Raw genomic sequence first — 20,300 nt, 5'->3', positions numbered from 1 at the left:
CATTCATCTGACAGAAAATAACAAGTGATTATGTGGCTGGAGGTATATTAGGCGGTCAGTGGATAACAATTTTACTGCAGGCCAGTGGAGTACAGGCCCCAAACATTAAGCATTCACCGGACAGAAAAGAACAAGTGATTATGTGGCTGGAGGTATATTAGATGGTCAGTGGATAACAATTTTACTGTAGGCCAGTGGAGTACAGGCCCCAAACATTAGGCATTCACCGGACAGAAATGAACAAGTGATTATGTGGCTGGAGGTATATTAGGCGGTCAGTGGATAACAATTTTACTGCAGGCCAGTGGAGTACAGACCCCAAACATTAGGCATTTACCGGTCAGAAAAGAACAAGTAATTATGTGGCTGGAGGTATATTAGACGGTCAGTGGATAACAATTTTTCTGCAGGCCAGTGGAGTACAGGCCCCAAAAATTTTGCATTCACCTGACAGAAAAGAACAAGTGATTATGTGGCTGGAGGTATATTAGGCGGTCAGTGGATAACAATTTTACTGCAGGCCAGTGGAGTACAGGCCCCAAACATTAAGCATTCACCGGACAGAAAAGAACAAGTGATTATGTGGCTGGAGGTATATTAGGCGGTCAGTGGATAACAATTTTACTGCAGGCCAATGGAGTACAGGCCCCAAACATTAGGCATTCACCGGACAGAAAAGAACAAGTGATTATGTGTCTGGAGGTATATTAGACGGTCAGTGGATAACAATTTTACTGCAGGCCAGTGGAGTACAGGCCCCAAACATTAGGCATTCACCAGACAGAAAAGAACAAGCGATTATGTGGCTGGAGGAATATTAGGCGGTCAGTGGATAACAATTTTTCTGCAGGGCAGTGGAGTACAGGCCCCAAACATTAGGCATTCACCGAACAGAAGAGAACAAGTGATTATGTGGCTGGAGGTATATTAGACGGTCAGTGGATAACAATTTTACTGTAGGCCAGTGGAGTACAGGCCCCAAACATTATGCATTCACCTGACAGAAAAGAACAAGTGATTATGTGTCTGGAGGTATATTAGATGATCAGTGGATAACAATTTTACTGTAGGCCAGTGGAGTACAGGCCCCAAACATTATGCATTCACCTGACAGTAAAGAACAAGTGATTATGTGGGTGGAGGTATATTAGGCGGTCAGTGGATAAACATTTTACTGCAGGCCAGTGGAGTACAGGCCCCAAACATTAGGCATTCACCGGATAGAAAAGAACAAGTGATTATGTGGGTGGAGGTATATTAGGCGGTCAGTGGATAACAATTTTACTGCAGGCCAGTAAAGTACAGGCCCCAAAAATTATGCATTCACCTGACAGAAAAGAACAAGTGATTATGTGGCTGGAGGTATATTAGGCGGTCAGTGGATAACAATTTTACTGCAGGCCAGTGGAGTACAGGCCCCAAACATTAAGCATTCACCGGACAGAAAAGAACAAGTGATTATGTGGCTGGAGGTATATTAGACGGTCAGTGGATAACAATTTTACTGTAGGCCAGTACAGGCTCCAAAAATTAGGCATTCGCCTGACAGAAAAAAACTTGTGATGATGTGGCTGGAGGTACGATAGGCTGTCACCGGCTAAAAATTTTACTGTAGGCCAGGGGAGTACAGGCCCCAAACATTATGCATTCACCTGACAGAAAAGAACAAGTGATTATGTGGCTGGAGGTATATTAGATGGTCAGTGGATAACAATTTTACTGTAGGCCAGTGGAGTAGAGGCCCCAAAAATTAGGCATTCACCTGACAGAAAAGGCCTTTTATGCTGCTGTATATACATAAGACAAGGATCATTCTTTGTTCTGCGTAGTGGCGGATATGTGTGGGCTGGCATGAGGAAATTCAATTACACGTGGTCGTCACAGGTGTTGAATTCCTCTGAGATCCATGCCTCATTCATTTTTAGAAATGTGAGGTAGTCCACACTGTCGTGAGCTTGGCGAGTGCGCTTATCGGTCACTATCCCCCCTGCTGCGCTGAACGTCCTTTCGGACAGGACACTGGACGAGGGGCAAGCCAAGAGTTCCATGGCAAATTGTGCTAGCTCTGGCCACAGGTCAAGCCTGCACACCCAGTAGTCTAGAGGTTCCTCGCTTCTCAGAGCGTCCACATCGGCCGTTAACCCGATGTAGTCGGACACCTGTCGGTCTAGGTGTTCCCTGAGGCTGGATCCAGGGGGCGGCTCTCGATGGGATGGCTGCAAGAATCATCTCATATCTGAAGAGACCAACACATCTTTAAACCGCCCTCTTCTTGCAGGCGCTGTAGGATTGGTACCCGCACCTGTTTTGCAGTGGGTCGAAAATTCCTCTGCCAGCACCCACAACTGCAGAATGCAGCATCTTTTGCAGCAAGGCCTGGAAATGCTGCATTCTGACAGCCCTCTGTGATGCTGGTAACATGTCCGCCATTTTGTGTTTGTACCAGGGGTCTAAGTCGTTGCCACCCAGTACTTGTTCTTGCCCTTTATGCCTTTCATACGAGGGGTCCCTCTTCAAACACTGGAGCATGAAGGCCCCCATTTTCACTAAATTGGAAACGGTGGAGCGCCCTGGCTCCTGCTCATCACCCTGGAGAATGTCGTCCTCGGTCTCCTCCCCCCAGCCACGGACAACAGCAGGGATCCCTGAAAAGTTTAAAGTCCACCTCAAAGCCTACTCTCCTTGCTCCTCCTCCTCCTCCCCCCAGCCACCATCCTCCTCTGACTCCTCTTCAGACTCCTGCTGACTTGTCTCAGATGGAGTAGCCCCCCTGGGAATTCATTCAGCATTGCGACTTCCTCATCTTCCTGCTCCTGCTCCACGACGGCTTGATCAATGACACAACGCAATGCAAGCTCCAGAAAGAAGGTGTAAGGTACGATGTCACTGATGGTGCCCTGGCTGCGACTGACCAGTTTGGTGATTTCATCAAATGGCCGCAGAAGTCTGCATGCATCGCGCATGAACAACCACTGGCGCAGTGAAAAGAAACCAAGCTCCCCAGAACCTGTCCTGCTGCAGAGTTCGTATCGGTAGTCTTTAACGGCACGATGCTGCTGGAGCAGCCTATTAAGAATATACAAGGTGGAGTTCCAGCGAGTCGGTCTGTCACAAATCAGACGTCTGACAGGCAGGTGGTGTCGCTGCTGTGCGTCAGCAAGGCGAGCCATGGCCGTGTAAGATCTTCTAAAATGGCCAGATATATTTCTGGCCTGCCGTAAGACGTCCTGGACACCGGGGTGTTTGGCAACGAATCGCTGCACGACTAAGGTCAGGACGTGTGCCATCCACGGAATGTGTGTCCTTTTGCCCTGTTTCAGCGCACTCAGCAGATTGGCGCCGTTGTTGCACACCACTTTACCAACTGTCAAATTGAGCGGGGTTAGCAACTGATCAGCCTGTGACTGCAGAGCTGAAAGCAGTGCAGGACCGGTGTGGCTCTTGGCTTCCAGGCACAACAGCTGCAGCACAGCATGACAACATCTCACCTGGCACGTTGAATAGGTTCTGGGGAGCTTGGGGGGGGTGCAGCGGAAGAGGCGGTAGCAGTGGAAAAGGAGGAGTCAGCCAAGGAGAAGACGGAGGATGGAGTAGGAGGAGGAGAAGAAAAGGCAGGTCTGCATGCAATCCGTTGCGGTAACACCAAATCCACACAGGTGCCACGGGTTACATGCTTGACGGCCATCAGAAGGTTCACCCAGTGGGTAGTAAAATTTATGTACCTTCCCTGCCCGTGTTTCCTAGACCACATGTCTGTGGTCAGATGTATCTTGGCACCGACACTGTGTGTCAGAGATATATTCAATTGCTGCTAAACGTGGCCATATAGCTCTGGGATGCCCTTCTGGGAGAAATATTTCCTTACGGGGACCTTCCATTGCGGTGTGCCAATGGCCACAAATTTTTTAAAGACCTCCGAGTCCACCAGTTTATATGGCAGTAGTTGGCGGGCTAGCAGTTCCGACAAGCCAGCGGTCAGCCGTTTGGCAAGAGGGTTATCCGGCGTCATCAACTTTTTACGCTCGAACACTTGGGCCACAGAAGCCTGCCTTCTGCCAGATGAACGCAACGACGGCACGGTGGAAGGTGGAGTAAAGGACAAATGGAAGGAGAGAGGAGAAGGAGAAGAGGCAGGACGTGGAGCGCCGGGAGTGTGGCTTTGTGGGTTCTGATGGCGTTGCTCCCACTGGGCTCGGTGATGGGAGGCCAGGTGCCTTCTTAAGGCGGTCGTCCCTAGGTGAGTGTTGGGCTTACTGCGACTTATGCGTTGACAGCACAGGCTGCAGATGGCAACACTATTATCAGCAGCTGACACGTTAAAAAAAGCCCACACTGAGGAGCCATGTGGCGGCGTCCTGGGAGCGCAAGATGTGACCATGCATGGTAGATGGCTCGCTCCAGATACATTTGCAGTTTGCTTTTTGCCTCCTGTGCACTGCGAGTTCTGCCTGCTTCTCCTCCCTATCTGCTGCTCTCTCTCTCTCCCTCTGAACTCCCCTCCTCTTCCTCTCTTGTGGTCACCCATGTGACGTCCATCGACTCGTCATCATCGTCACCTTCACCACCACTGACATTAGAGATCTCTGAGTAGGCAGCAACAGCGGGGACCACCCTCCTTGGGCTGATCTGTGTACTGTCATCCGACCGCTGGGTGGCGGCCATTGCTACCTCCTCTTCCTCATCCGAAGCCAAGAATGACTGCGCATCATTAAGGTCTGGGAATTTATGGGAAAATAATTCCTCTGACTCGAGTGGAGGGGCTATGGTAGTGGTGGTGGTGGTGGTGTCTCTGGGGGTGCACACAGCAGAGTGAGGAGGGTGCAGATACAGAGGATGAGGAGGGTGCAGAAGCGGAAGGCTGAGTGAGACACTCAACCAACTCTGGTGCGGTCTTTGAAGTAATCGCATGCACCTTCTCCAACTTCCCACTTAGGCTCTGGCCTGGTGCACCTGCCCGACCCCTACCACCCCTATTGAAAGGCCTGCCTCTTCCTCTGCCTGTCATTTTCAAAATGACCCTGTTCCAAAGTCCCTAGAGAAGAGCAGTATTTGTGAAAGCAGGTATATCGCAGGCCTCAATCAGTATTTGGTGGAAGCTGGTATATCAGACCCCTCAATCAGTATTTTGTGGAAGCAGATATATAGAACCCCTTAATCAGTATTTTGTATAAGCAGGTATATTGCACCCCTCAATCAGTATTTTGTGTAAACAGGTATATAGAACACCTGAATCAATATTTAGTGGAAGCAGGTATATCGCACCCCTCAATCAGTATTTTGTGAAAGCAGGTATATCGCACCCCTCAATCAGTATTTTGTGGAAGCAGGTATATAGAACACCTGAATCAATATTTGGTGGAAGCAGGTATATTGCACCCCTCAATCAGTATTTTGTGGAAGCCAATGTATTGCAGGCCTCAATCAATATTTGGTGGACGCAGGTATATCGCACCCCTCAATCACTATTTGGTGGAAGCAGGTATATCGCACCCCTTAATCAGTATTTTGTGGAAGCAGGAATATCACACCCCTCAATCAGTATTTTGTGGAAGCAGGTATATCAAACCCCTTAATCAGTATTTTGTGGAAGCAATTATATAGAACCCCTTAATCAATATTTTGTGGAAGCAGGTATATAGAACACCTGAATCAATATTTGGTGGAAGCAGGTATATCACACCCCTCAATCAATATTTTGTGGAAGCCGGTGTATTGCAGGCCTCAATCAATATTTGGTGGAAGCAGGTATATCGCACCCCTCAATCAGTATTTTGTGGAATCAGGTATATAGAACCCCTTAATCAGTATTTTGTAGAAGCAGGTATATCCCACCCCTCAATCAGTATTTTGTGGAAACAGGTATATAGAACACCTGAATCAATATTTGGTGGAAGCAGGTATATCACGCCCCTAAATCGGTATTTTGTGGAAGCAGGTATATCAAACCCCTTAATCAGTATTTTGTGGAAGCAGGTATATCACACACCTCAATCTGTATTTTGTGGAAGCAAAAAAAAAACATGCAAAAACAAGTCCAATGGATGTCAATAAGGCAAAGATACCAGAAAATGAGGGGGAAAAAACTCCATACCAGGAATGTGAAGCAATTTTTTTTTTAAAAAGCTACAAAAAAATGTAACTCAAGTGTCAAAAAACACATTGTGCTGCATTTAATAATTCTCAGACTTCTGGAACTGGCATTTTTTACCTAAAAATGGCAGTAAAAAAACACAAAAAAAGGGGAGGAGATTTATTTTCAATATGCGCCAGAAAACTGGAATTAAAAAGTCATAAACCCCAGGATTGTGACTTTTTAAAGGCCATTCCAGCCCCCAAAAATTGAGCAAATAGCATTTTACCTCCTCCCTTGTCTTTTTTCCCATAATGGGGACCTGTTGGGGGCTTGTTTTGGGTGGGGCCATCACCTGGGAGATTAATCAGTTTCCTTATGTAAATGATAACTGAAATCTACACTAGCTACAAGCTGACCTTGATTTTAATCTAGGCACACAGACTGCCGGAGGTTGCTCATAATTTATGACAAGAAGTGAGCCTTGTCATAAATTAAGCACATCCTCCAGCGGCACAAGGGATATCAAGACCATTGTAGCACACACCAGTTTTGATAAATCTCCCCCAGAATGCCAAGAAAGATTTTGTGTGACACCCCCCTTCCATCTATGGCAGCTTTAGAGACTTTCTTGCATAGTATATTCATTTAAATGGAAAAGCATGGTTACAGTATAAATGTGACCCTTGTCATAAACATACTCGGACAGCAAGGGCTTAGCTCACTGCAACCTACGTGGACAGAATATACATATTCATTTGTATGCACGTTTATATCCTGGAGATGTCTGCCGTGGCAATATCTTAATAAGTAAGTCTGGAATTAGATTTATCACTATTGGCTGCAGTGCTGCCAGAGTGGTTCACTCGTCTGATATATATATTTATGGACACAGGTAGCTAACCGGTTTATTAAATTGCATAAAATACACAAAGGAGAGTTCTCTTCAATGAATAGAATGATATAATATTTTATTTGAACTTTTATTGACACCATGACATGCATGCACAATCTAAGGCCTACTATCGGCATAGGAGACAGAATGGGGTTGGATTACTAATGGAAGTATGCCAGGATTCTAGCATGAGGCTGTCCTGTCACATCTATTAAACAGACATTTAAGTAGAAGAGGTGAGTGAAAGGGGCACGGATTTACATCCACGAAAATTCAGACACATCATTCTGGCACAAATAGGTGGTAAAAACGAACAGTTTAATAGTCTGATGGTGCAACATTGGCCACTGTGATAAATCTGTCGCATTTTTAGGCTGTCTTGTCTAAGTTTACACAATCGGGGACATTTATAGAATGCTGTTCTTGATATCCCCTGCACCGCTGGAGGATGCTAATAATTCATGATGCAGCGTAGACCTCGTAATAAAGTAGGTAAATCCTGGAGGCATAACTACTGTGTGGGAGGACTAAGGAGGCATAACTACTGTGTGGGAGCACTAAGGGGGCATAACTTCTGTGTGGGAGTACCAAAGGGGCATGACTACTGTGTGGGAGGACTAAGGAACTACTGTGTAGGAGTACTTAGGGGGCATAACTGCTGTTTGTGAGGACTAAGCAGGCATAACTGCTGTGTGGGAGGACTAAGCAGCCATAACTACTCTGTGGAAATGCTGAGGGGGCATAACTACTATGTGGGAGCACTAAGGGGATATAAGTACTGTGTGGAAGTCCTAAGGGGGCATGACTACTGTGTGGGAGGTTTAAGGAGACATAACTACTATTAAGGGGGCATAACTATTGTGTGGGAGCATAAAGGGGGTATAACTATTGTGTAGGAGTACTAAGGGGCATAGCCAGGCATGGGATTCAGCCAGTTCCCTCCAGTTCTCCAGATCCAGTTGTTAAAATTACAACTGGATCGGAGAACCGTGTTACCGCCCGAGTCCCGATCCGGTGCTCTGGTGGTGGCAGGGCAGCTGGAGATGTTCGCTTCCATTGATTCGCGCACCACTGATAGTTTAGCTCCTTAGTTGGGTGGTATGTGTGTGTAGTGTATATATGGTGTATTTATGTATGTGTACCATGTATATGTGAGATGGGGAAACAGCTCTCCTGGTCTGAACACTGTGTGATTAAATTAAATGTTCTGGACTGACATTCTGCTGTTTGTACACAAGATGCCGCTGTTTCCTAAACACTGCTACAGACTGCACATATATCTCCATATTCATGAGAGAGGTGGGGTTTACACAGAGTCTGAAGAGAAGACAAGGAGAGAGCAGCCATCTTAGAGGGAGGTGAAACTAAGGAACTGTGTGAGCAGAGAATCTGATGGAATCCAGGTGTGAGAGCATCCCTCAGTGACCAGAGCTGCAGCTAAGTGAAGCTGATCATGTCCAAGATCCAGATTCTGTCCAGAGGCAGGAGGATTGCTGCCAGGAACGCTGATGAGAGCAGAGGAACAAAGCAACATACACTGCGGTACCGCATGCTTGTAGGAGAGACATTTGTTCTGTTCAGAGTCACCAGCGGATGCAAAGCAGACCCGGGTCGGTAAGATTGTGCACACACCTTACCAACGTGTTAGCGCCTAGAGACTCAGACTAGGCCTGTAGTTCATTTCATTTCATTTCAAGGACTCCATAACTTAAAGTGACATTTCACATTGGAGAGCTGATAAAATTCTCACAAACTCAAGCCAGGCTGGTGTTTTCTTGCTCAGGGGGAATACTCAGGCACAAGCTACAGGACCAGTTATGGGAGGGGGGGGAATACTGTAGAACTTGGTAAGATTGTAAGCTGTTGTGCTGCACCGCAGGATAGCCCGTAACACACAACCATACAGTGGTTCTTGTTTTTAGGGTAATAAGGTAAGGTGTGGCAGTTTAGTGCCCGCCAGTAGATGAGTTACTGCACTTTCCTCTTTCATCTATCGGAGGGTGCCGTGCTGTGCAGCACAAGGGTCTAAGCCTTCAGGCTGGGTGTATGTAAATTGATTGTATGTTCCCAGCATTTGTGGTTGTGTTTATTGCCACATTTAAGTAAAATTCTGTTTTGGCAAAAGCTGGTGTTGGGGTTGCTTTCCTCGTTCGTGACTTCACTGTATCCTGGGGAGCCCACCCCCGTACACGGCTTACATCTATGGTGTTTTATGTGTATGTGTGTTGCATATAAATGGTGTAATGTATATGTAAACATGTGTCGTTATGCCGCGTGTCCGCTGTAGGGACCTGTTGTAGGGAACCTGTTGTAAGTATCCCACTCCGGGGCATAGCTATTATGTGAGGGCACTAAGGTGGCAAAACTACTTTGTGAGAGTACTAAGGGGGCATGACTACTGTGTGGGAGGACTAAGGAGGCATAACCACTGTGTGGAAATACTAAGGAGGCATATCTACTGTGTGGGAGTACTAAGGGGGCATGACTACCATGTGGAAGGACTAAGGAGGCATAACTACTGTGTGAGAACACTAAGGGTTCATAACTACTATGTGGGACCACTGATGGGGCATCACTCACTACCGTTAAGGGGCACTAAGGGGGCATCACTACTGTGTGGGGCACTAAGGGGGCATACAGGGCCTGGGCAGCATACTGTAAACTTGATTATTCCTCCTGTCCTGCACTAGTAAGCGTTTTATTTTCATATTTTTACACAACTGAGTGGTTGGGAGTAGATCCGAAGTCGATTCGTTCAAACACTTTGTTTTAATGCTGTACGGAGACCTGTCTCCATACAGCATTAAAATGTATTGCTTCTGTTGAGGAAAAATTTGTTTCACACAAAGTCACAAGAGATTTCGGTGAATGAATTTGGTATTCATTTCTACATCTTTAAAAACATTTCAAATTAACAATCCGAAGTCAGGTTTGATACCGAGGTACCAGCCGGTACCAGACCCGACTTCGGATTCCAAATTTTAAATGTTTTTAAAGATGTAGAACTGAATACCGAATTCATTCACCAAAGTCTCGGGCAACTTCGGGTGAAACAAATTATGCCTCGAAGCAGGCAATGCATTTTAATGCTTTATGGAGACAGGTCTCCAATACAGCATTAAAATGAAGTAATAGAATGAATCGACTTCGGATCTATAATCCAAAGTTTGATTTGTTCAACACTAGTTGAGGTTTTTTATGTTGAGTGTAGGTGATCTTGACTAGCTGCGGGTGGGGTGGTTGTGGAGAAGTTGCTCGGGGAAGGGGTAGGGGGAGTTCAAAATTTTGCTATGGGGCCCAGAGTTTTCTAGTTACGCCATTGGCACCACACTTGTACAAGAAATTGAAATGTGACGCAAACATAGCCTAATAGTGACTGAACAAAATAATGTACCGGTATTAACAAAATAATGTATAACGCTAGGGCAAATGGAGCACTAGGGTCAGGTTTCCTGATGCAGTTTTTCAAGCCAAAATCAGGAGTGGATCATAAAAGGGGGGAAAGTATAAAGGACAGATACGACTTCTCCTCTTTTTTTGGCTTCCGAAACTGCATCAGAAAACCTGATCATGTGGCTGTACCTTTGGGCTTTAAAGGGGTTTTATACTGATGACCTATCCTCTGGAAAGGATAGGTCGGGGTCCAACACCCGGGACACCTGCCGATCAGCTGTAGGAGAGGCAATGACACAGTCTTCTCCCTGCTTAACAAGCACAGTGCCGTACATTGTACAATTCACTTCAATGGGGTTGAGCTGGGCCTAGGCCATGTGACCGATGAATGTGACGTCACATGGCTTAGCCTAAGCAGCGAGAAGGCTGCGCCGCTACTGCGAGCTCTGATGCCTTCTCAAACAACTGATTGGCAGTGGTCCCGGGTGTTGGACCCCCACTGATCAGATACTGATGATCTATTGAGAGGATGGGTCATCAGTATAAAAGTTTTGGAAAATTCCTTTAAGTTAGGCTTATTCAAAGTGTCCACAATAAATAAGCCACGCAGCTTAAACTTTCCCTGCTACAGAGCAATCTAAACCCATACTATCATGTAGTAGTAGATAAAATAATTAAACTGCGCTGCTGGCGGATGCGCCTCATTTATGATGAGGCGCAGGCCATGCCATAAATTAGGTGCATTCTCCAGCAGCCCATGCACCTAAACAGAAATTTACGACTTCTGGCTTCATTTGCACCAAAAATCAGGTGTAACTGAAGATAAATTTGTCTCAAGTGCTGCCCATGCCCTTTTCCCGCCCTTGCTATGCCCCTTTTTGGAAAAGTGGCCAGGGTGGCTTAAAAAGAGACATTTGTGACTTTTTTAAAGGTTGCATTTAAGAAGTCACAAACACACAGCTTACGACTTTTTAAAGCTAATTTTCTGGCACAAGGGAGATGATAAATGTCCCCCTTATTTCTGTTACTTCTGTATACAGCATGTTGCAGTGCACTCATTTGGGTTGTCCAGTTGATCCATAGGGCCATAGACGCTATTAGGAGGGCAATGATGTTGTGGTATTAGAAATAGTTTGGTGAGTCATCTGTAATTTTTTCTTCTCTGTATAGCAATATAATGGCTCTGCTGGGTCAAGGGGTCAAATTCGATGTTTTTTATCCTGCTGTATTAACTTTGCTGTGTTACAGGCAGGCACATGGATGGCTACAGCAGCTATACAGCTCTATATTGCTAAGGCCCCTTTCACACGAGCGAGTTTTCCGTGACGTGAATGCATGAATAGCACCCACACTGAATCCTGACCCATTCATTTCAATGGGTCTGTGTACATGAGAGTGGTTTTTCACGCATCAGTTCTGCGTTGTGTGAAAATCGCAGCATGTTCTATATTCTGCGTTTTTCACGCAGCCCTGGCTCCATAGAAGTGAATGGGGCTGCGTGAAAAACGCATTGCATCCGCAAGCAAGTGCGGGTGCGATGCGTTTTTCACTGATGGTTGCTAAGAGATGTTGTTTGTAAACCTTCAGTTTTTTATCACGTGCGTAAAAAACGCATCAAAACGCATTGCACCCGCGCGGAAAAAACTGAACAACTGAACGCAATCGCAGACAAAACTGACTGAACTTGCTTGCAAAATAGTGCGAGTTTCACTGAACGCACCCTGAACGCATCCGGACCTAATTCGTCACGCTCGTGTGAAAGATGCCTTAAAGGGACAGTGCTGCAGCGGGTGTTTGCCTTAAAGGGGTTGTGCCACTAATATAAATGTATCCGACCGAACAGATATTGCTGTTATATCTCCAAATACCAACATTTATCAAAACTGTCTAAGGCTACTTTCACACTAGCGTTCGGGGCTCCGCTTGTGAGTTCCGTTTGAAGGCTCTCACAAGCGGCCCCGAACGGATCCATACTGCCCCAATGCATTCTGAGTGGATGCGGATCCGCTCAGAATGCATCAGTTTGGCACCGTTTGGCTTCCGCTCCGCTCAGCAGGCGGACACCTGAACGCAGCTTGCAGCGTTTTCGTGTCCGCCTGGCCGTGCGGAGCCAAACGGATCCGTCCAGACTTACAATGCAAGTCAATGGGGACGGATCCGTTTGACGTTGACACAATATGGTGCAATTTCAAACGGATCCGTCCCCCATTGACTTTCAATGTAAAGTCAGGAGTCCCTAGGCTACTTTCACACTTGTGTTTTTGCCTGATCCGGCGGAGATCAGCAAAAACGCTTCCGTTACTGATAATACAACTATCTGCATCTGTTATGAATGGACCAGGTTGTATTATCTTTAACATACCCAAGACGGATCCGTCATGAACACCATTAAAAGTCAATGGGGGATGGATCAGTTTTCTGTCTATTGTGTCTGAGAAAACTGATCCGTCCCCATTGACTTGCATTGTGGGTCATGCCGGTGTTCTGCCACTTTTCTATACCCGGACAAAAGTCTATACCCGGAAGTGATGTAGCTGCACCGGAAGTCACGTGGACGCATTGGAATCAGCTGGAGGAGGGGGTGTGCGCACTGCGCAAGCGCATTCGGCTAAAGTATGTTAATCTGGCAGAACGCCCCTGCATTTTCCCAGCCCTCCATTTCTTTACTATCCATCTCTTTCTTTACTATCCATCTCTTTCTTTACCATCCATTTCTTTCTTTACTATCAATGGCGGCATAGAGTTAGTTTTAGCAAATGCCGAGCGCAGCGATCGAAGCGAGCCCGCGAGGGTACCAATTAATGTAGATTACTGGCTCGCGGCGTTCTGCCAGATTACTATACTTAAGCCGAATGCGCTTGTGCGCACACACCCTCCTCCAGCTGATTCCAACGCGTCAACGTGACTTCCGGTGCAGCTACATCACTTCTGGGTATAGACTATAACCGGATCTGTTTTACTCCGCATTCCATGACGGAAAGAAAACCGCAGCTTGCTGCGGTTTGCTCTCCGGAATGGGAATGCAACAAAACGGAATGCATTTTGGAGCATTCCGTTCTGTTCAGTTAGGTTTTGTCTCCATTGATAATGAATGGGGACAAAACAAAAGCGTTATTCTCCGGTATCAAGATCCTATGACAGATTTCAGTACCGGAAAATATAAACGCAAGTGTGAAAGTAGCCTAAGGCCTGTTTTATATCTGCGTTTGACAGAATCGGCAGGCTGTTCTGGATTTTCGTCTGGCTCCATTAACTACAATGGGGATCGGTGGAGATCCGTCCGCAACCCACCAAATATGCTGAGAATCGCCAGACAAAAACCACTGGCATTCTATGCCGGAACAGCCTGCCAGAAGGCTGTGGCGGCAGTGTAAAACTAGCCTTACGGCTCATGCACACGAAAGTTTTTTGCGTTCAGTATACTGGCAGTTTTTTTAGTTCAGTACAAGTTACTTATACTAAACCATTCATTTCAATGGGTCAGCAAAAAAAACTGAAGTTTCTCCGTGTGCATTCCGTTTCCGTTTTTCCGTTCCGTTCAGAGATAGAACATGTCCTATTAACCACCTCAGCCCCCAGTGCTTAAACACCCTGAAAGACCAGGCCACTTTTTACACTTCTGACCTACACTACTTTCACCGTTTATTGCTCGGTCATGCAACTTACCACCCAAATGAATTTTACCTCCTTTTCTTCTCACTAATAGAGCTTTCATTTGGTGGTATTTCATTGCTGCTGACATTTTTACTTTTTTTGTTATTAATCGAAATTTAACGATTTTTTTGCAAAAAAATGACATTTTTCACTTTCAGTTGTAAAATTTTGCAAAAAAAACGACATCCATATAGAAATTTTGCTCTAAATTTATAGTTCTACATGTCTTTGATAAAAAAAAAATGTTTGGGTAGAAAAAAAATGGTTTGGGTAAAAGTTATAGCGTTTACAAACTATGGTACAAAAATGTGAATTTCCGCTTTTTGAAGCAGCTCTGACTTTCTGAGCACCTGTCATGTTTCCTGAGGTTCTACAATGGCCAGACAGTACAAACACCCCACAAATGACCCCATTTCGGAAAGTACACACCCTAAGGTATTCGCTGATGGGCATAGTGAGTTCATAGAACTTTTTATTTTTTGTCACAAGTTAGCGGAAAATGATGATTTTTTTTTTTTTTTTTTTTTTTTTACAAAGTCTCATATTCCACTAACTTGTGACAAAAAATAAAAAATTCTAGGAACTCGCCATGCCCCTCACGGAATACCTTTGGGTCTCTTCTTTCCAAAATGGGGTCACTTGTGGGGTAGTTATACTGCCCTGGCATTCTAGGGGCCCAAATGTGTGGTAAGGAGTTTGAAATCAAATTCTGAAAAAAATGACCTGTCAAATCCGAAAGGTGCTCTTTGGAATATGGGCCCCTTTGCCCACCTAGGCTGCAAAAAAGTGTCACACATCTGGTATCTCCGTACTCAGGAGAAGGTGGGGAATGTGTTTTGGGGTGTCATTTTACATATACCCTTGCTGGGTGAGAGAAATATCTTGGCAAAAGACAACTTTTCCCATTTTTTTATACAAAGTTGGCATTTGACCAAGATATTTATCTCACCCAGCATGGGTATATAAAAAATGACACCCCAAAACACATTCCCCACCTTCTCCTGAGTACGGAGATACCAGATGTGTGACACTTTTTTGCAGCCTAGGTGGGCAAAGGGGCCCATATTCCAAAGAGCACCTTTCGGATTTGACAGGTCATTTTTTTCAGAATTTGATTTCAAACTCCTTACCACACATTTGGGCCCCTAGAATGCCAGGGCAGTATAACTACCCCACAAGTGACCCCATTTTGGAAAGAAGAGACCCAAAGGTATTCCGTGAGGGGCATGGCGAGTTCCTAGAATTTTTTATTTTTTGTCACAAGTTAGTGGAAAATGATGATTTTTTTTTTTTTTTTTTTTTCATACAAAGTCTCATATTCCACTAACTTGTGACAAAAAATAAAAACTTCCATGAACTCACTATGCCCATCAGCGAATACCTTGGGGTCTCTTCTTTCCAAAATGGGGTCACTTGTGGGGTAGTTATACTGCCCTGGCATTCTAGGGGCCCAAATGTGTGGTAAGGAGTTTGAAATCAAATTCTGTAAAAAATGACGAGTGAAATCCGAAAGGTGCTCTTTGGAATGTGGGCCCCTTTGCCCACCTAGGCTGCAAAAAAGTGTCACACATCTGGTATCCCCGTACTCAGGAGAAGTTGAGGAATGTGTTTTGGGGTGTCTTTTTACATATACCCATGCTGGGTGAGATAAATATCTTGGTCAAATGCCAACTTTGTATAAAAAAATGGGAAAAGTTGTCTTTTGCCAAGATATTTCTCTCACCCAGCATGGGTATATGTAAAATGACACCCCAAAACACATTCCCCAACTTCTCCCGATTACGGAGATACCAGATGTGTGACACTTTTTTGCAGCCTAGGTGGGCAAAGGGGCCCATATTCCAAAGAGCACCTTTCGGATTTCACTCGTCATTTTTTACAGAATTTGATTTCAAACTCCTTACCACACATTTGGGCCCCTAGAATGCCAGGGCAGTATAACTACCCCACAAGTGACCCCATTTTGGAAAGAAGAGACCCCAAGGTATTCGCTGATGGGCATAGTGAGTTCATGAAAATTTTTATTTTTTGTCACAAGTTAGTGGAATATGAGACTTTGTATGAAAAAAAAAAAAAAAAAAAAAATCATCATTTTCCACTAACTTGTGACAAAAAATAAAAAATTCTAGGAACTTGCCATGCCCCTCACGGAATACCTTGGGGTGTCTTCTTTCCAAAATGGGGTCACTTGTGGGGTAGTTATACTGCCCTGGCATTTTCCAGGGGCCCTAATGTGTGGTAAGTAGGTAAATGACCTGTGAAATCCTAAAGGTACTCTTTGGAATATGGGCCCCTTTGCCCACCTAGGCTGCAAAAAAGTGTCACACATCTGGTATCCCCGTACTCAGGAGAAGTTGAGGAATGTGTTTTGGGGTGTCTTTTTACATATACCCATGCTGGGTGAGATAAATATCTTGGTCAAATGCCAACTTTGTATAAAAAAATGGGAAAAGTTGTCTTTTGCCAAGATATTTCTCTCACCCAGCATGGGTATATGTAAAATGACACCCCAAAACACATTCCCCAACTTCTCCCGATTACGGAGATACCAGATGTGTGACACTTTTTTGCAGCCTAGGTGGGCAAAGGGGCCCATATTCCAAAGAGCACCTTTCGGATTTCACTCGTCATTTTTTACAGAATTTGATTTCAAACTCCTTACCACACATTTGGGCCCCTAGAATGCCAGGGCAGTATAACTACCCCACAAGTGACCCCATTTTGGAAAGAAGAGACCCCAAGGTATTCGCTGATGGGCATAGTGAGTTCATGAAAATTTTTATTTTTTGTCACAAGTTAGTGGAATATGAGACTTTGTATGAAAAAAAAAAAAAAAAAAAAATCATCATTTTCCACTAACTTGTGACAAAAAATAAAAAATTCTAGGAACTTGCCATGCCCCTCACGGAATACCTTGGGGTGTCTTCTTTCCAAAATGGGGTCACTTGTGGGGTAGTTATACTGCCCTGGCATTTTCCAGGGGCCCTAATGTGTGGTAAGTAGGTAAATGACCTGTGAAATCCTAAAGGTACTCTTTGGAATATGGGCCCCTTTGCCCACCTAGGCTGCAAAAAAGTGTCACACATGTGGTATCGCCGTACTCAGGAGAAGGTGGGGAATGTGTTTTGGGGTGTCATTTTACATATACCCTTGCTGGGTGAGAGAAATATCTTGGCAAAAGACAACTTTTCCCATTTTTTTATACAAAGTTGGCATTTGACCAAGATATTTCTCTCACCCAGCATGGGTATATGTAAAATGACACCCCAAAACACATTCCCCACCTTCTCCTGAGTACGGCGATACCAGATGTGTGACACTTTTTTGCAGCCTAGATGCGCAAAGGTGCCCAAATTCCTTTTAGGAGGGCATTTTTAGACATTTGGATACCAGACTTCTTCTCACGCTTTGGGGCCCCTAGAATGCCAGGGCAGTATAAATACCCCACATGTGACCCCATTTTGGAAAGAAGACACCCCAAGGTATTCAATGAGGGGCATGGCGAGTTCATAGAAATTTTTTTTTTTTGGCACAAGTTAGCGGAAATTGATATTTTTAATTTTTTTCTCACAAAGTCTCCCGTTCCGCTAACTTGGGACAAAAATTTCAATCTTTCATGGACTCAATATGCCCCTCACGGAATACCTGGGGGTGTCTTCTTTCCGAAATGGGGTCACATGTGGGGTATTTATACTGCCCTGGCATTCTAGGGGCCCTAAAGCGTGAGAAGAAGTCTGGAATATAAATGTCTAAAAAATTTTACGCATTTGGTTTCCGTGAGGGGTATGGTGAGTTCATGTGAGATTTTATTTTTTGACACAAGTTAGTGGAATATGAGACTTTGTAAGAAAAAAATAAAAAAATTCCGCTAACTTGGGCCAAAAAAATGTCTGAATGGAGCCTTACAGAGGGGTGATCAATGACAGGGGGGGTGATCAATGACAGGGGTGTGATCAATGACAGGGGTGTGATCAATGACAGGGGTGTGATCAATGACAGGGGTGTGATCAATGACAGGGGGGTGATCAGGGAGTCTATATGGGGTGATAACCACAGTCATTGATCACGCCCGTGTAAGGCTTCATTCAGACGTCCGTATGCGTTTTGCGGATCCGATCCATCTATCAGTGGATCCGTAAAAATCATGCGGACGTCTGAATGGAGCTTTACAGGGGGGTAATCAATGACAGGGGGGTAATCAATGACAGGGGGGTGATCAGGGAGTCTACATGCGGTGATCACCACAGTCATTGATCATGCCCCTGTAAGGCTTCATTCAGACGTCCGTATGCGTTTTGCGGATCCGATCCATCTATCAGTGCATCCGTAAAAATCATGCGGACATCTGAATGGAGCTTTACAGGGGGGTAATCAATGACAGGGGGGTAATCAATGACAGGGGGGTGATCAGGGAGTCTATATGGGTTGATCACCACAGTCATTGATCACACCCCTGTAAGGCTTCATTCAGACGTCCGGATGCGTTTTGCGGATCCGATCCATCTATCAGTGCATCCGTAAAAATCATGCGGACATCTGAATGGAGCTTTACAGGGGGGTGATCAGGGAGTCTATATGGGGTGATCACCACAGTCATTGATCATGCCCCTGTAAGGCTTCATTCAGACGTCCGGATGCGTTTTGCGGATCGGATCCATCTATCAGTGCATCCGTACAAATCATGCGGACATCTGAATGGAGCTTTACAGGGGGGTAATCAATGACAGGGGGGTAATCAATGACAGGGGGGTGATCAGGGAGTCTATATGGGTTGATCACCACAGTCATTGATCACGCCCCTGTAAGGCTTCATTCAGACGTCCGGATGCGTTTTGCGGATCCGATCCATCTATCAGTGCATCTGTAAAAATCATGCGGACATCTGAATGGAGCTTTACAGGGGGGTGATCAGGGAGTCTATATGGGGTGATCACCACAGTCATTGATCATGCCCCTGTAAGGCTTCATTCAGACGTCCGGATGCGTTTTGCGGATCGGATCCATCTATCAGTGCATCCGTACAAATCATGCGGACATCTGAATGGAGCTTTACAGGGGGGTGATCAGGGAGTCTATATGGGGTGATCACCACAGTCATTGATCATGCCCCTGTAAGGCTTCATTCAGACGTCCCGGATGCGTTTTGCGGATCGGATCCATCTATCAGTGCATCCGTAAAAATCATGCGGACATCTGAATGGAGCTTTACAGGGGGGTGATCAGGGAGTCTATATGGGGTGATCACCACAGTCATTGATCATGCCCCTGTAAGGCTTCATTCAGACGTCCGGATGCGTTTTGCGGATCCGATCCATCTATCAGTGGATCCGTAAAAATCATGCGGACGTCTGAATGGAGCTTTACAGGGGGGTAATCAATGACAGGGGGGTAATCAATGACAGGGGGGTGATCAGGGAGTCTATATGGGGTGATAACCACAGTCATTGATCATGCCCCTGTAAGGCTTCATTCAGACGTCCGTATGCGTTTTGCGGATCCGATCCATCTATCAGTGGATCCGTAAAAATCATGCGGACATCTGAATGGAGCTTTACAGGGGGGTGATCAATGACAGGGGGGTAATCAATGACAGGGGGGTGATCAGGGAGTCTATATGGGGTGATCAGGGGCTAATAAGGGGTTAATAAGTGACGGGGGGGGGGTGTAGTGTAGTGTAGTGGTGCTTGGTGGTACTTTACTGAGCTACCTGTGTCCTCTGGTGGTCGATCCAAACAAAGGGGACCACCAGAGGAGCAGGTAGCAGGTATATTAGACGCTGTTATCAAAACAGCGTCTAATATACCTGTTAGGGGTTAAAAAAAACACATCTCCAGCCTGCCAGCGAACGATCGCCGCTGGCAGGCTGGAGATCAACTCTCTTACCTTCCGTTCCTGTGAGCGCGCGCGCCTGTGTGCGCGCGTTCACAGGAAATCTCGGCCATCGCGAGATGACGCATATATGCGTGACTCTGCGCAGGGCTGCCACCTCCGGAACGCGATCCTGCGTTAGGCGGTCCGGAGGTGGTTAATGCCCGCAAATCACGTTCCATGGCTCCATTCAAGTCAATGGGTCCGCAAAAAAAACGGAACACATATGGAATGTACTCTGTATGTCTTCCGTATCCGTTCCGTTTTTGCAGAACCATCTATTGGAAATGTTATGCCCAGCCCAATTTTTTCTATGTAATTACTGTATACTGTATAAGCCATACGGAAAAACGGAATGGAAAAACGGAATAGAACCGGAAACACTACTGAAACAAAAAATGGAAAAACGGATCTGTTAAA

General features: G+C 45.5%; 1 protein-coding gene across 1 annotated transcript in view; it reads right to left on the bottom strand.

Moving 5' to 3' along the window:
* CABP7 (calcium binding protein 7) overlaps positions 1-20,300 on the bottom strand; it is a 106,742-nt gene that overhangs the window by 47,698 nt on the left and 38,744 nt on the right. The gene's annotated exons all lie outside the window — the stretch shown is intronic.

This window comes from Bufo bufo, chromosome 2 (genome assembly GCF_905171765.1).
Source record: "Bufo bufo chromosome 2, aBufBuf1.1, whole genome shotgun sequence".
In the NCBI taxonomy this organism is placed as follows: Eukaryota; Metazoa; Chordata; class Amphibia; order Anura; family Bufonidae; genus Bufo; species Bufo bufo.
The sequence above is the reverse complement of the archived record's forward strand: the minus strand, read 5'-3'. Positions and strand labels throughout refer to the sequence as shown.